The sequence below is a fragment of the Dufourea novaeangliae genome, unplaced genomic scaffold (assembly GCF_001272555.1).
Source record: "Dufourea novaeangliae isolate 0120121106 unplaced genomic scaffold, ASM127255v1 scaffold130, whole genome shotgun sequence".
In the NCBI taxonomy this organism is placed as follows: domain Eukaryota; kingdom Metazoa; phylum Arthropoda; class Insecta; order Hymenoptera; family Halictidae; genus Dufourea; species Dufourea novaeangliae.
In genome coordinates this window covers 425,977-442,850 of record NW_015374004.1, presented here as the reverse complement: position 1 = coordinate 442,850, position 16,874 = coordinate 425,977, and positions in this window count along the sequence as shown.

Genomic DNA, 16,874 nt, shown 5'->3' with positions numbered 1-16,874 from the left:
GGTTAGAGCTAGTTAATAAACAAAACAAAAAATACTGTGCAAAGCATTATACTGATTTGAATAGGTTAGAACTAGTTAATAAACAAAACAAAAAATACTGTGCAAAGCAGACACCCATTGGTGTAACTAGGTAGGGGCCAAGGTGGGCCTGGCGCCTTCGTCAAGAAATTATTCAAATATGTAAAAAAACATTCGTCAGTTACCAAAATCTTCTGTTATAAAAAATAACTACTTGGGCCGAAATGCAATACGCAACGCAACTAAATACAAGAAATTCAATATTATTCTCATTACGTGAAAGTATTAAATAAAATTGTATTCGAATTAAGCTCTTTAATTTTAATATTCTACTGTAACTAATAACCCTGTAACATCAATTGAGGAACCCGATGCAATAAGGGGACTAGACGAGAATGCGAAAATATTTTTACAGAAAAAACCAGCAAATTGAAGTTTATGTATGATAGATTTTAACTATGGGTATCTGTACACTATATACTCTTGCGTTTAATCGATCTCAAACTTTTTTGCTTTTTAAGAATTACGTTTATATTTTTCTATTCTTAGTTTTGCTGTTAAATAAATATGTCAATAATTATTGTAACATATGTAACTTTATTTTCAGCAACCTACGTACATGGTATAAAATACGTACAGGTGCCTGATGGGAAATGAGGCAACCTGCCCCCCCCCCCCCAGACAAGAATCCTAGTTACGCCAATGGCGACACGGTATATGTATATTAGATTTCTTTCTTGCTGGGAGACAGAGTGAAGTGCGTACACGTGTGTGAGAAATACATGTGAGCGAGGGGCGTTCCAAAGATGCAATAAAGGGGTCTGCATTAAACAAATCTATACTGTATTTCTAAAATCATGTTACAATCGGTAAAGAAGGAACGTTTCCTTTAGAAGTGAAAATAAATTGACACGTTCTGTTGAATACAATTTGCTAACGTAATTTCCATTACTTTTTCATTATCGTAGTTACTAACAATAATACGGTTTTCATTATCGTAGTTACTAACAATAATACGGTATTGTTTGAAAACACTTCGATTTGAAAAAAAAATTATACATATGAACTTAAATTAAATTTAACAAATTTTTTAAATTAAACACAAAAAAGACTAACTGTCTGTTTGCAGACTATCCGTTCATATGAACATCGACGAGTTTCAATATCCCCTGAACAATATTAATTTCAGTCCTCTAACAATCTCGTGATGCCTTATTACATTTACTTCATATTCGATAAGTGTCCTAGTGCATTGAACGGGAGTTGTATGTTGAATTAAAAATGTAATCATAAAAGAATATTATTTTTTCATACTAGGATTTGATTCTTTGAAAGAAACTCTTCGAAGATGTCATCGAAAGCAAAGGAAATACTGAGATTTCTTACATACATACGTGTAGTTTTAGCAAATAATATACGAGCTATTCTCGCATATGCGATATAGTAAACGATGAAACGAAACGATGAATGATACTTCGTCCTGAAAGTCACGTATTCCGCGTAAAAAGATATTTCACCTTGCTGACAAACTGGCACGTGGCTCTTACAGAATATAAACATATGTACATAAGATATACGCAGTCGGAACGATTATGACTAACTCTTTTCGAATAAGTTCATGGTGCAGGATATTCGTCGTATCTGAAATGCTCGATTTCTTTCATCAACGAAAGACATTATTTAACGTCATTTTAATGCACAGCAATTTTATTTACACGAAAGAAAAAGACAGGTGTAGTAACGTATATTTATTTTCGGCGGTGAATGTGTTAACAGATATACCGGATGTATATATCTAAGATTTTCTAAAATCTAGATCTAATAGATTATATCTATTTAGATATAAATATCTAAGATTTTCACCTGAAATATCTCCGTTGTTTTTAAAGATACGATAAAATGTGTAAGAAAAAAAAGGTCATCTTCTGGGTCATCTTCAAGGTCTGCGGCCGGGAAAACGGTAAGTCCATATAATTGGATAAGGGGGTCAAAAGTGCCCTTTGACCGATTTGGACTTGCGATGTACTACTCGATAGCTTACCCAGAACCAAACCATGTGTATCATGTTTTAACCCTTTATTTCGAGGGAGGGTAGTAATACGGAAAATTCAGATTATGCAGTATTTCCTCTATTTTCTGTATTTAGTGACGTGCAAAAATTCTGTACAAAATCTGATAGATAATATTTACCGGGACACGCGTTAGAGATTTTTTTTTAGCTTTTTGATTGGCAATCCAGGTTGTCAAAAGTCAAAAACGCCAAAAAAAAAATGAAAAAAGTTTTTTCCTTACTTAGTTACAAATTAAAAAAATATATAATGAATGTAATGAAGAAATTTTATTATTTACTAAGTTAGTACTCTGTGCGGGGCTCAAACTACGTTCAGAATACTTCATCACGGTTCTGTAGTCCGAACACCTAACACTCGACCAACGTAAACCTCGTGTATGAACTTGACCTTGACTATGTTGTCATGGTCAACGTTCTGAGTGACCTTGACTTGAAAAAATTGGCATTATGCAATATTTAAGAGAAGATACAGATTTGAAAGAGTGATCGGAATAGGTCTGAGACTCGATTCGTTAGCAGGGTGGACGTTTAGGGGAGGGGCGGTAGCCGCTTCCCCAAGGTAATAGACGAGTTTTTATATGTTTTTCGAATATTCACAAAAAACTTTTGTTAAACTTAGATTTATAACTGGTGGTATGTATTGATCATAGTTGGTTAAAGACACACCATCCAGTGTTAACAACGCACCCAACATCCCACCAAACACAAGTTTAGTTATTAATATCTCCAAACACAGGAAAGAAGTTTCTTCATGGGGCCTCAGAGCACGTCGTATGTGTGTCATGAGTTTGTTGGGATGTTGGGTGCGTGACATAATAATTAATTAATAAATAAAAACCTGAGAAAGTATCATGTAAATTGAAACATATTTTTCTGAGTATCTCGGAAACTAAGGCCGAGCGGCGGTAACATTTATAGGGAAAAGTTGTTCAGAATGATGACCTTGACAACATATTTGAAGGTTATTGAAATTGGCGAGGATGGACCTATTCCGACTAATTACCAAAAAGTTTCAGTAGTGGTCCGACACGATGATTCAAATTTGACAACTTTACCCTAATAATTAAATAACTTAACTACATGTATAATTTCACGGACAATAGCGAAATATGACGACTGACGCTGTAATATTGTTATTCACAACTGTTATTGGCAGATTCACGTCGTCAGTTGTTTCTTTATCATTGTAACGAAAGAACAGTGGGACAATCGGCAGAACGGCCGATTATATTTCACCGCGTTCGTTATAGCATTCTGAATTCTGATTGTATTGATAAAACCTGTTCGCTATAGCATTCGTTCGTTGTAACATACACCACCATAGTTGTTAATGATCTGTATAATCGACGCGACCCTAACCTCGAAATAAAAAAACCTTCAAAGGAGAAAGGTGCATATACATAGATTATCACAGATAGCATTAAATTTGTGGAAAGAAATTTGCGTTCGAAAACGTTAAAGTTATTATTGTCCTGCTATAATTATGAAACGTATAGAATTCTTCAATTTCCTAATGGAATGATGAAATGTTAGCTTATATATAATTAAAATGGATCGTGATAGAAAATATTTTTAAAATATCGCCACTCGTAATATTTTGTGAAGAAAGTGCTAAAATTTGTTCGTAATAAACTAAATTAGTAGCGAATCATGTATTCGTCATGCATTGCTTTTTTCGTAAATTTACGACCGACTTTGGGAAAAGGCAAGTTTAAAAATTCTATGAATGCATGGATATTCATTGGAAGTATCGAATTAATGGCATGCTTCAATAATTTAATTGGATCCAACATTTTTGTTAAAGGAAACAGTTTCTTGATATCTTGACCAGCGTGCACTCAATAGTCTCAATACCGCCTACCAGAGGTGCATTCAATATTACCCAATTTTCAGTGTGACATTTGCAAAGTCACAGAGCTGAACTTTGTTTACCCAGCACGTAAAAGTAATCATTTAAAATAATAATACATATATTATAATATGTACTATTGTGAAATTGTATTTCTGTATTTTCATAATAAAGACATTTTGTGAACATAATCCCATTACAGAAGTTTGCAAAAAAACCTTCAAAACATTCATGTTGTAAAAAATAATAAATGCATAAAAATATAACTTTAAAAGCTCATAAATACATGAATTGATCAACATTTTTCAAATAGGCAATATTATGTGCAGTTTTTCGCGATCCCAAGTTTCCCAGACCTTTTTTCCAAACACGATTGAAAATCTTTAGATTTTAAGAGTTTCAACTTGCCGTACTGAAAGACAAACAACTTCTTTTTTATCGGAGACTAATTAGATACAAAAACAGATCGATTAACTTTCAATGGAGAACAATTTGAATTTGGGTAGGCGATATTAGGTGTGCTTCCTTTACAATAACTGTACGAATAATTTAACTATTAATATGCATTCCGATCTTCAAAAGCTTGTAAAATTTCCATAAACAATTTATCTCATTGGTAATCGTCAGTAATAAACCACACATGTACAGTTGATGCGACGTAAGCGCGCGCATAAAGAAACAAAAACTATTCGTAGATGACTCATCAGTCATTTATGCGTATCGTGAACTCGGCTCTACCCTAGCAGAATTTTCTAGAGGGGCTCATCGAGAGAAGACTACCTGACAAATTAGGAAGGATTGTATGTATATGTAAGAATCTCCCATATTCCTGCCGGAGACCTAAAGACCTCAAGGACGTTGGAGGGTTACACGTGCCGACCGTTTCAGGGCGACAACCCTCAACACTGGAGAGTCGGTGAAAATTCCGATCTGTCTGGTCTTCGCCTCTTTCTAGACAAACCCATAAAGTTGTATTCTTTCTCTTGTTCCTCTATTCCTCTACCTGTCTCCGAATTTCTTATCACCAAGTACTGTGCAAGAATACTCACCAGCATTCAATGTATATTAAATTAAATTGTATAATACGTAATACAGTATAATATGATATAGTGAATATAAAATATGTAATAAATTAAACAACGTAAATTCCGTTCTGATTTCGGTAACAGTAGAACAAGAATGTTTAAATTCATTATATTGACGGATTTGATATTTCGAGTGTTAAATTTTAAGGTAAGAAATATGTATCAATAATATTTAACAAATCCTGGATAACACTGTACACTTAACTCTTCTTGTACATATTATACTTCTGTTAAATGTAATTAGTTTTACATCATACATTTTTTATTAATTTAATAATTAATATAACAATTCTAATAGTAATAATAACCTGTAAATCCAGAATCAACTGACATCAATTACTGATTTAAACGTTATTAGTAACATTGACTTCGCAAAATTTTGTCTCAAGTGTTTTTTATCGATTGTAAAATCAAATAGCAGAGCCAAAACACTTTCAATAAAGTTTAATAACCTCTAAAAAAAACTGGTACATTTCTACCTATAAAGAAAGCTTTTCTGTAGTAAGCTTTTAAATAGTATCTGTAATTGTATATTTCTCCATTTCTTGCTCTGTTAATTGAATACGTATAATTGTTACTGTTTATACGAACAGGTATAAAATTTACATCACGCTTCTTATGATAATTATCAACTACGACCGATCATAATCTCGGAAGATATTAATTAATTTCAAAATACATTTTCTGGAGGATGTAATTTTACGATAGAAAAGGATACAATACGTTCGTCGTCGATAGTTGTAACTAAATAAATTAGTATTAAAAAATTAGTATAAAAAATCAGTATAAAATAAATTGGTATAAAAAAATAGTATAAAAAAATAGTATAAAATAAATTAGTATCAAAAAATTAATATAACAAAAATGAATAAAGGGCGTTCACTCGTGTATATTCAACGAAATGCGCCCGTCGAAAGACGCTTAATGGAATTTTCGGAAGTTAATTTAGACTCATACGTCTTATAGATCTGCGATCTAAATGGCAATTCGTAACGCTATGGTCGTAAAGTTCAACAAGATATATTATATGGTGTAAGACAAATTCGTCGTGGGATCTTGGAAAAATGAATTATGGATACGACGAGAGATAAGAGCGATGACATAATTTTGGTATGCATCATCGATATTCGTCTTGTGTGAAACGATCTCTGTAAACGGCTTGCGTAGCAGACCAGTCTGGAGTAACTGACACGAATCGGAGTTTCGTCCTTGTAAGTTCAGACACGTAAACCAGTGATTGTAGGACCCACATTCAGTTCGTATGCCAATTTAATGAATGCAACCATTCTTGGAATCTGTACAGCCCGAAGAAAGTATCTTAAAATAAACCACACCGATCGTGATCTCCCTCCCATATAGAAATAATTGCGGAACGTTTATTTCGATTGAATAGTTTTAAGGGTATTCACAGTACTTCGATTAAAAATTCAATAAACGTTAGACTGTGATAAATAGAAATTCGATTCTATATCTATAAAGTATTAAAACTGGTAATAATAGTTAAATATTAATAATATTAAATAGTACCACGTAATAAACAAAAATTTATGGACCATAGAAATTTAAATGTGACAATAACGTACCATTTAAAGAATAATTGAGATTTTTTTAATATTGTGGCATAAACAGTGACTGCCATAAGTTTCATTTAAATATGATAACAAATAAACTCTTGATATACTTATATTGAGGATACATTGCTTCTTCAGTTTGTTGATGTTAACAATTTTCTTGCAACCAGCATCATCTGTTCTCTTGTTTTTAACAAATACGGGTCTGACAAAAGTTATGACGAAGATATGGTAAAATTACTGTTTGGCTGAAAATTTTTGACAGCCACTGATGTAATTTATTACTTTGTCCAGGATGACTGAAACTCTCACAAATTGTATAACGTGAGCCATGTTTCAGTAAAATAATTTCGATAAATTCGGTACTTCTCGTTGGGTCACTTGGAACATTAAACACGCCTTCTTTTTCTGCATATAAGGTGAGTATACGAGTCGCGAAGACTTTCTATGGTAAGGTATGACCAATACTACAGTCAACATGACAGAATTTGAAATTGGATAATTATTTCTAAATTTTGTACATTGTTAAAAACAATATGTAATTAGTTTGTATAAATTACATGATAATATTAACTATCATTTTTTAGTTTACAAATTGTAATCACTTTACGGTCAATTCGTGGTTAAAACATTACTGAACTTGTTAATGAAATAATAATCAAGTTACGAAGTTGTTTTTAACTTTGAAAAATTCATATTAATCACTAGATAAGTTACACAAAGATTAATAACAGTTTAGTGTCAGCTATTTTATTACCAAAATTTCATTGGAGTCTAAGGAAAATTGATTGCACATTGCATGAATCCATGAATAAATAGACCGGAAAGAAACATGTTTAATGTCATCGAAAACTGTTAACTTTAAGTCAAATTACACAGAAATAAAGTAAAAATTATAAAATAACATTAAGCCTATCCAAAGAATGGACAAAAAAAATCAATATATTATAATTTACTTATAATACGTGTATTTCATTAAAATATTATAACATTTATATCTTCAAATAAAGAATATGGTTGTTACATTTTTTAAAGTAAAACTACCACCTCAAAGAGTTACCGTATACACTGCATTCGTTAAACTTTATAACCACAGCATTATTACGTTCATAAGGAATGAAATTATACGTATAAATAATTAAACTGCATAAAGTGGAAGCGTTTAAGAATAATGTCTTTCGCAAGTCATCAAGACCTACAAATATCCTGTGTTTCTAACAGTAAGCAAGTAACAGCGATGACAGTAAATCTTTATTCTGTTTTCAAATTGACGTCTTTCTGTTCCCATATCTGCGAGACAAATAAAAAGGAAGACTATTATATTATTAGCAGGGCCGTTCCTGGGTTGTTGGCAGCCCGGGTGCAATTTGTAACATTTATCATTCAAAAACAATATTTTCCAATTTTTATTTTCATAAAATGAAACAGACGTTCTTAAAAACTAAATGGTTTTATTTAATGTGAATATTTTATTCCACATATAAACACCAATGGCTGATAAATAGCGACTATTAATTACCTACACGAATTTAATCTAATAAATATGGCTAAGTATCATATGCTATCTTGGGCTGTCCATAAAGATAGTTCATTCTTGTGTACCAGTAATGTTACAAAGATTACATATAAATCTAATTTCATTGACTTTGTCTAAAATTTTCATAATCGTAAAAAAAAGGTTTGATTATTGTTATACTAGTCAGCCAAAATTTCACATATAATAAACGATCTGCGGTCGCTCAGGTACGGGAGCACCTTATGGCACCCCCCCTTATATTATTAGGTTGATTCTTACAAACGTATATTATGTAAAGAATTGTACACATATTTCTAACATAATATTGCATACGAAGTAATAAAATGTAATTGTTACAGTCGCTAAATAGAGAACTTAATTTTACCTATTGGTTAAAAGTGGTATATACTCAATATACTGTGACTGTGAGTAACGCGTTAACGCATTCTGAAACGTCAGCTAATAAACGGCGCCGAGCGTCAAGAATATGCAAATGGAACAGGTTTGCGGCGGTTTCCGAAGATAGTGTTTCCCGAAGGGATACCTTTTCGGGGGCAATAAATCAGAGTTTTCCTGTTTCCGACCAAGTGGATCGCGTTACACGTGGAAACGCGACGTATTACGCAATAGAAGGTCACTTGTTTGTTAACTCGCGGAAGATCGGAGAGTTGAGGTCAGGCACGTGGAACACGTTTGTCTCGAGATCGCGACTACACACGGTCGCCAGCGTACACGTACGAAGAAATCTGCGCACGCACACGGAAACGAATTCCACGAGCCGATTGTCTCTCGGCCGAGGATGTTTGCGCATGCGGTCACCGTTCGCTCACCATTTCTCTTTCGATCCAGGATCTGCCCGATCTATCTAATCTCGTCGATTGAATATCTGCCGAGCGACTGCTTAAAATTTTTTCGAAAATTTTACAAAAAACCCACGTAACAAAATAATAACCGATCTAGATATCTTTGAACTGACATTCAGGCTTGGCATGGAAAAGGAAAGAAAAAAAGTAAACTTAGATATAGTATCTATCGTGAGTGGAGTTGTACTTATCGTTAATCGGGGGTACGTAAGTTGATACAGCTGTATCGAAAAATGGCTCGCGAGGTATTTGGTAATTGTTATTTCAGACAGTACTGGTAAACGTTTATCACAACGGCGATCTTTGTAACAGGCGGGATTCAAAGAAATTTCATGAAATTCTACATTCCGAATCTCTATGCAGGGCCGTTCCTGGCGACGGTGCAGAAGGTGCGCCCGCACCTAGGCGGCCGAACTCAGGAGCAGCCGCAGATCGTTTATTGTATGTCGAAATTGGACTAGTAAGAATAATAATTAAAAGTTTTCTGATGATTATGAAAATTTCAGACCAACAGAATTATAAATATGACTCAAATTCGTGTAGGTAGTTAATGGTTGCTATTTATCAACCATAACATTATTATTACGAACATTATGCGTTAGTTTCGTATTTATATGTGGAATTAAATATTCATTTTAAAGAAAGCCATTAATTTTTTAAGCATCATTATTTCATTTTATGAGAATAAAAATTAAAAAATATTTTTTATTTTCATAAAATAATTTTTATTGTCTTAAATAAAATAACTTAACAAAGATCCTTAAAAATGAATGATTTTATTTGAAATAAATATTTTATTATGTATGTATAATATTAAAAATATATGTATATATGTTATAAATATTTTATTACATATGTATATAAATTAAGAATTCGACGTTTCTACATATCAAACTTTTAATTGACTAAATTAATAAGGGTAGCAATATGTTTCTTGTACCCGGGCGGCCAACAACCCAGGAACGGCCCTGTCTCTATGTATGTATTTCGACCGAGATTTACCGAGCTAGGTTCGCTGGCTGGTTCCCAAAGTCGATATGCTCGATCGCAATCTTCTCTGTGGATTTCTTATCGGTTTTCTGGCAGCCATCTTTTCTGTCGCAAAAGTTCAACGGACCGGTAGGCTTCACCTATTCTTTGTCTACATTGTGCATCGGTGACAATGCTGTGGTAATGCACTTGCATCGTACAATAGAAACGAACACGCGTAAATGGAACTGCAAAATCAGCTTTTCTAATAACTGAAATAAATTATGATCGGCTTGACTGATAGAACGCTTAGGCATTGAATATGTGGTACGTGACAGACGCTATCGATATGCTGAGTTTTTCATTCGAATCATAGAAAAATGAAAAACATGAAAGAAAGAAGTATTACCAGTGTGATGCACACCGCTAGGGTATGCAGTAATGTTTAGTAAAAGGACACGTGTCGATTAAATGTTAAAAATGTTTCAGCCCTTTAACAGTTATATTAACTATTCCATGTTTAATATTTACTTATATGATGATAATAATTAATAGAATGTAGATTTTGTAATAATAAAAACAACTTTAATAATGTTTATGAAATAATAACCTCGATAAAGTTTAACAAAGATATTTCGTTAGTATCAAATTAAAAATCCTTATAACAAAAAAAGTTTTATAGTCAATACCTGCTCCTATAAAAACGCTTTCGAAAATTTGAGTTTGCATAAAAATCCGCAGTCTAAATACTAATATTCCGTTCATGTTCCAATACACAATTGTGTTTCTCTTTTATTTCAGTTTATTTTAGTAACATTTTTTAAAGAGATCGTCAGCAAATCGGAAAATGGCTTTAAATATTTCATATAATATTAAATGTATTTCTAATGAATTCCTAGTATGAGACAGACTCAAAGTTAACTGTTAATCCAAATACCAGAAACCGGTAATAGACAAGGGCGATTCGTTTAAAAGGAATTGCAATAAATTGCAAACATTAATTTCGGGTGCTTGTGAGAGAAATCAACATAATAATGTTCTCAGTTAATTATCCTTCGTTTCCTGCGATCTCTCTTAAACTTGAAATTCGTCACAGTTGACACATAATTAAATCAGAAAAACCAAAATTCTAGTGAAAATTCGAATTGCACAACTACAATTTTATAATATAAAAAAACGTAATTTCCTTGGTGTACATAGTGAAAAATGCACATCGTTTATTAATGGTCAAGTGAGTCGCAATTCTGTGAAATTCACACAGAGAATCAGAAGTTCGAACGTGCAAGTTTCATCCACGTGGATGGTTACGATTGTGCATAGTCATACCAATCGTACAATTATACAATCGATCATTATCGATCCTGATAATACCAGTAATCGTCCAGAGAAAATTCATTTGCGAATGTAGAACTGACTTAATATTAGAGCACTCTGTAATCACTCGTGTCTCCTTTATTTCCAGGCTTTGTTGCTCGTGATAATCTTTTATTAATCGTGTAACACGTTGACCACCAGTGACCCCCACTCTAAGGAGTATACTTTTCGATATTATTAATATGGGACCATGAATCGATAAACTTCTACAAACTAAATGCCAAAAGTATGATAATATACTTGACTTTAATATTTTTATATAACATTTTATTCTTCTACACTCTGTGTAACGAAAATTTCACTTCGACACTGTGGTTGAAATGCAAGGACTTCTACCGAAATGTAAAATACCGAAATGTAAAAGTCCTACCCTTATAGAAACCGAAAAAATACCGGTATTTATTTCGGTTTTCGGTAATATATCGGTTTCGGTATAGCTTTGATGGCATAATACCAGTATCAAAATCAGACAGGTTTAAGTCCTAGCTGAAATGCACGAAAATCCTGCGGCATTCAACGTATTAATTATTTTATAATTCCTTTTCATATTCACCGCGAAAAATTCCTTTCCTACTCAAAATCTCACACTCGCATTGTTCAGTTTCCAAATTCGATCATGCGAATTTTCTTCCTTTGCCCCAACACGTGCTTAGTGATGGGTAACCAAGCCGGATTCAAGCCGACCAAACCAGATGACGTCACGGGGCCTCGGCGAGGGGAGATGGTATCAGATCCTTATAAGCCTCCGGCGACCGACGCTAGGGTTACAAAGTTACAATGTAACACACAGAATGAATCATCCACGAATAAAAATTTAAACTTTTCCTCATTTCAGTGTAGTTTCTTTTACATGTTATAATAAATTTAGGAGATTTTTCTGATGAAAATAAGTCCGAACCCAACATAAATCAGACTATATTTAATATCATACAATTCGTATCGCGACTGGCTTGGTCGGCTTGAATCCGGCCTGGCTACACATTACTACACGTGTTGTTCATCCCGCTCCTTTTGTTCGTCGAGCGGCGCATGACAATATTCGCAATCTGACGTAATCGTTTTGATGCGGTTAATCGTCGAGCTCGATGTTCCTAATAAATGGACCGACGTATGCACGAGGTCTTGATCAGGAAAGTCGACGAAAATCGTTTAAATTAAGACTGCTTAAGGTGGTTCGTGCCAGATTCGAAAAACTAGATAATTAAATAAAATTCATACAGATTGTTTATTTTAGAATGAAATACGCACACGCAAAAAATTTGAGACTACGTCGCCGTTGAAATGAATAAGAAAAGCTTGTCAAAAATTCAATTTTTGACTCTTATGGCAGTCTTACGATTTCTTACCGGAAGTATAATCTTTGTGGAACTGTTAACCAAAATCTAGATACTGAAAATATAAATCCCGAGCTTTCTGATAATGAATTAAATCTTGTATCATGCCGAACATTCCAGGAAGATATTTGACAATAAAGTCCAGGATGTGTCGGTAGTTGGATGGTTATTGGAAGTATGTTGAGAACTTGGCAACGTTCCTGAAGCAGGGTCGTACCCGCGAAATTCAAATAAATATAACAAATATTTTACTTATTTTGTGTTTCAATTAATTATAATTTTCTAAATTATAATGCACGAGAATATAAATAATTTTACATATAAGAATATTAAATATTGACTATACTTAACATACACGCGTATATAGATATGCGTGCAAAAACAACGTTGCCAAGCGTACAAGAAATGAGCAGAGTGGAGTCATACGACACGACCAATGAAAATATATTTTTTATTTATAATACAATGAAGAATGATCATTGGAAAAGTCGACGAAATTCAGAGATATAATTTTTATACGCTATTAAAATGTATTAATAGACGTTTAATATAAATTAATAATATGATGTATTATTGACTAGAGAGTCAAGTATGAACCACCTTAAAACACCTTTACAAGCTGGAATCACACTGGCAATGGTGTTGACACCAGTGATAACTGAACCAATTAGACGATGTTTTGAATTTTTGAAAGCGCGACGAAGATATTTGCTATTGTAATACGTAATCGGTGACATGTATTGGCCTTCAAAATTATGAAACGTGAATTTTGACGATAAAGCGATCGCTTGAAGGAATGAATCCAGCGACCCATATTGAGAACGAAATTGTGGATTTAAATGTGGTATCGGGAACAAATTTGTCTATAAAACCACTAAAAGTGTTAAAGTTACAACTGAAAATAGTAACTTTATTCACACGAATTAAGATGTATGGTATACCAGACTCTTTAACTCGAAAAATGCAGCGTTACCTGCGAACATGTTTTCCTTTCATCGTGTTTTTATAACACAAAGTGAAAGTTTCGTCACCGGTGATAAAGCAGAGTATTCATGGGCCATTTTTAATTGAATCTCAGATGATAAAAATTTACGTTATACATTTCGACCGTGTTTCACACTGTCCTACTGTATGAATAGGAACGAAGGTATTCCTGATTTTTCGATGAAAAGCCATTCGATGCAGTAAGTTTCCGCCAGAACCTTACGATATGCGACAATGCACGAGTCGTATAAAATGAACTTTTGTAAATATCATTGTTTTTCGGAAGAACTGACTCAACTTTTTTTGTATCATCGTAAGTAAAGTAAACCACTTCAGAAATCCTTGAATGTATGTATGTAAAGTCGCGGTTATAACCTCGCGTCTGATACAATATAACCGAAAGTTAAAAAAAGTCTTTTATTCGACGCAGTGCACCACGATTTCTATACATCGTATACCACGTGCCGGCTGCACAATGTAGGGTAAACCAACCAGTAATTAACTGCATACCAGTGAATGACCATTAGGCAAGAAACGTAAATTATAAATTTAAAAATTATTAAAGGTTTATAAATGGAGCGTTGTTGCACTTTTAATATCTCATATATTTAGTTTATCATATTAAGGAAACATTAATAAGTACAATTCTTATTAAAAATATTTCAGAAACGAAGCTGTCATTTATTGGGCTTTTACACGTTTTGCACTTTATAAATAATGTGTTAAAAATTACAATAAGAATAAGTAATTATTTTTATAAAAGTTTCAAGAAAAATATACGTAACTGCAAGATCAACAGCTGTTTTGTTGTTATAAATAAATACATTCAAATATTAATCTCAAACGTCTAGAAATTCAACAATTCGGTCATTCACTGGTTGGTTTACCCTACAAACATTCTGGAGCACCACATTTGCAGCTGTACATATTTTCTCTGTATAATCGTCATCTAATCCTGCGTACAGATATCGATTCGACACGCACAGAAAAGGAATGAATTGTAGGGTAAGTGTTCCAATTACTGCCACTTATTTATTTTACTTAATAAAAACGTTACGTGTTAAGAGTTGAGTACAGAAAATTTTATTACTAAATGGGGAATCTGATTTACACAAAAACAAGGAAATATATAGTAGGGGACAAAAGTATTCGTACACCCTTTAAAACGGAACAACTTTTTTGAAATTGGTCCGAGTGACTTGAGTTGTTTTGTGAAGTTAGGAACATTAGTTTACTAAATAATGTGTAAAAAAATTTTGAAAAAGTTGCAATTTAAAAAATATAAAAGATTGCTCTTTACAACTTTTTGTTTATTTGAGACTGTAACGAAAATGTGATAAATACATATCGAAACATTTATGTTAGTGATATACATGTTGAAAATTTCATCGAAATCGGTTAACGTTGTTGTAAGATACAAACGCTTGAAAATCAGACCAATCTGAAAAAAGTTACAAGTACAAGATACTTGTCTGTACCTGGTATTTAAGGAGTAATGTTGAAACATAAAAGTGCAATTTGGACGTCAAAAAACGCGATCACGTGAGTAGGAAGTGAAGGCGAAGTCATACTGAAGAAAGAGCCATAATTTTAGTATTAAACCTCTATCTATTGTACCAATGATTCGTTAAAGTGTACAAGAATTACTGTAACTTTAGAGGACAGTGACAGTTATACGGACACTGAGGACTGCTTACAAATTTTAATTAATCATTAATTGGTTCATCGTATTTAATGTATAAAACAATATTATGCTTAAACAATATTATGTTCGAAACTGTGACGATTTTTAGGTTAAAGGGTCTCCTTACTGTGACGGGACAAAAAGATCGATGTTTTCTTTTTTTATATTTTCTCAAGGCTTAATATTGCAAAACCATAATCCTAAAAGGATTTCACCCGATTCGAAATAATAAGGAAGTTATTAGCCTCAAACCGAAGCAGCGCGCCGCGAGACGCAGGTTCAAATCGAAACTTTAAACACGTTTTTCTCAAAACGACATTTTTGTAAATGGCTGCCCCGATATCTCAGAAACTATTTGACGGAGTGACTTGAAACTATGTAGGCATCTTCGGTGGGTGCATGGTTCTCTCCCGTACTAGAATGAAGTTGATATTTGCAAAATTCGAATTTTGCAACTTGAAAAACAAGCGAATTTTTTCGCGAAAATCGGCACTTTCTTGCAAGATCCCACCATTTTGTGATTTTTCAATATTTTTTATCCATTCTAGTACGGGCGATAGCCACGTTCATAGAGATTAAGAATCTTCCTCAATTTTAAATTTGAAATAACGTAGACAGCTGATATAATGGCAGCCGTGAAGGCACCTTATTTTTAGGCAGCCCCGAAAAAATACAATAACTTTTAATCTACACTACATTTTCAAATGAAAAAAATTAAGCTTATCCTATTAAAGTATATACGAATTCATAGATAAAAGTTTAACATCGATATACCTCATAGTTTTTTCTAAAAAAAATTTCTGAATTTCGCCTAATTTTTCACTCGTCACAGTAGGGAGACCCCTTAAACAACACGTAAAATGATTAAATGAAGTTACGCTACAATCTTAAGCTGGCAGTAATTGGGACATCTACCCTAGTTCTTGTTACAGACAGAAAGATTCACACATTAAGTATTGTAAATTTTGATCTTTTTCGCCGACAAACGGGTAATATACCTTTGTACCGAACCGGGTGTCGACACCTCGACACGTGTATACACGTCCCACGTGTTTGTTTCTATTGGTGGAGGAGTTAACCACTGGCCGTTGATGTATTACACGGAGGATTCAGTAGTATATAAGGGAAACTGTTTCGTACGGGCACGCATAACCGAGGGAGTTATTCCATGACACGCGTTGCACACGACGGGGCAACCTCTTCCTCCACTTCTTCGGTTGTTTCGACGCATCGTGATCAGCCGCGGCAATTCCTAGTTAGTCCGGCGAACCGAACCTTTGGGGGTAACTCGACCCTCTCTCGAGTATCGTCCCCGATAGCACCGTTTCCTGTGCTTTTATGCAAACACGGATTGGAGTTCTATAAGTGTGTAACGATAACCGGGAACGAATTGACAAATCAAATTTCGCCGTTTGTGACGGGAGAATGCGTGGAAAACATTTGTTGGACTTTCCATTTCATAAGGAAGTGAACGACGAATAAATTAAATCGAAAATCGATCGGCTCTTGACTCTTGTGAACTTTATCGAGATATTATTTAAAAAAAAAAAAAAAAA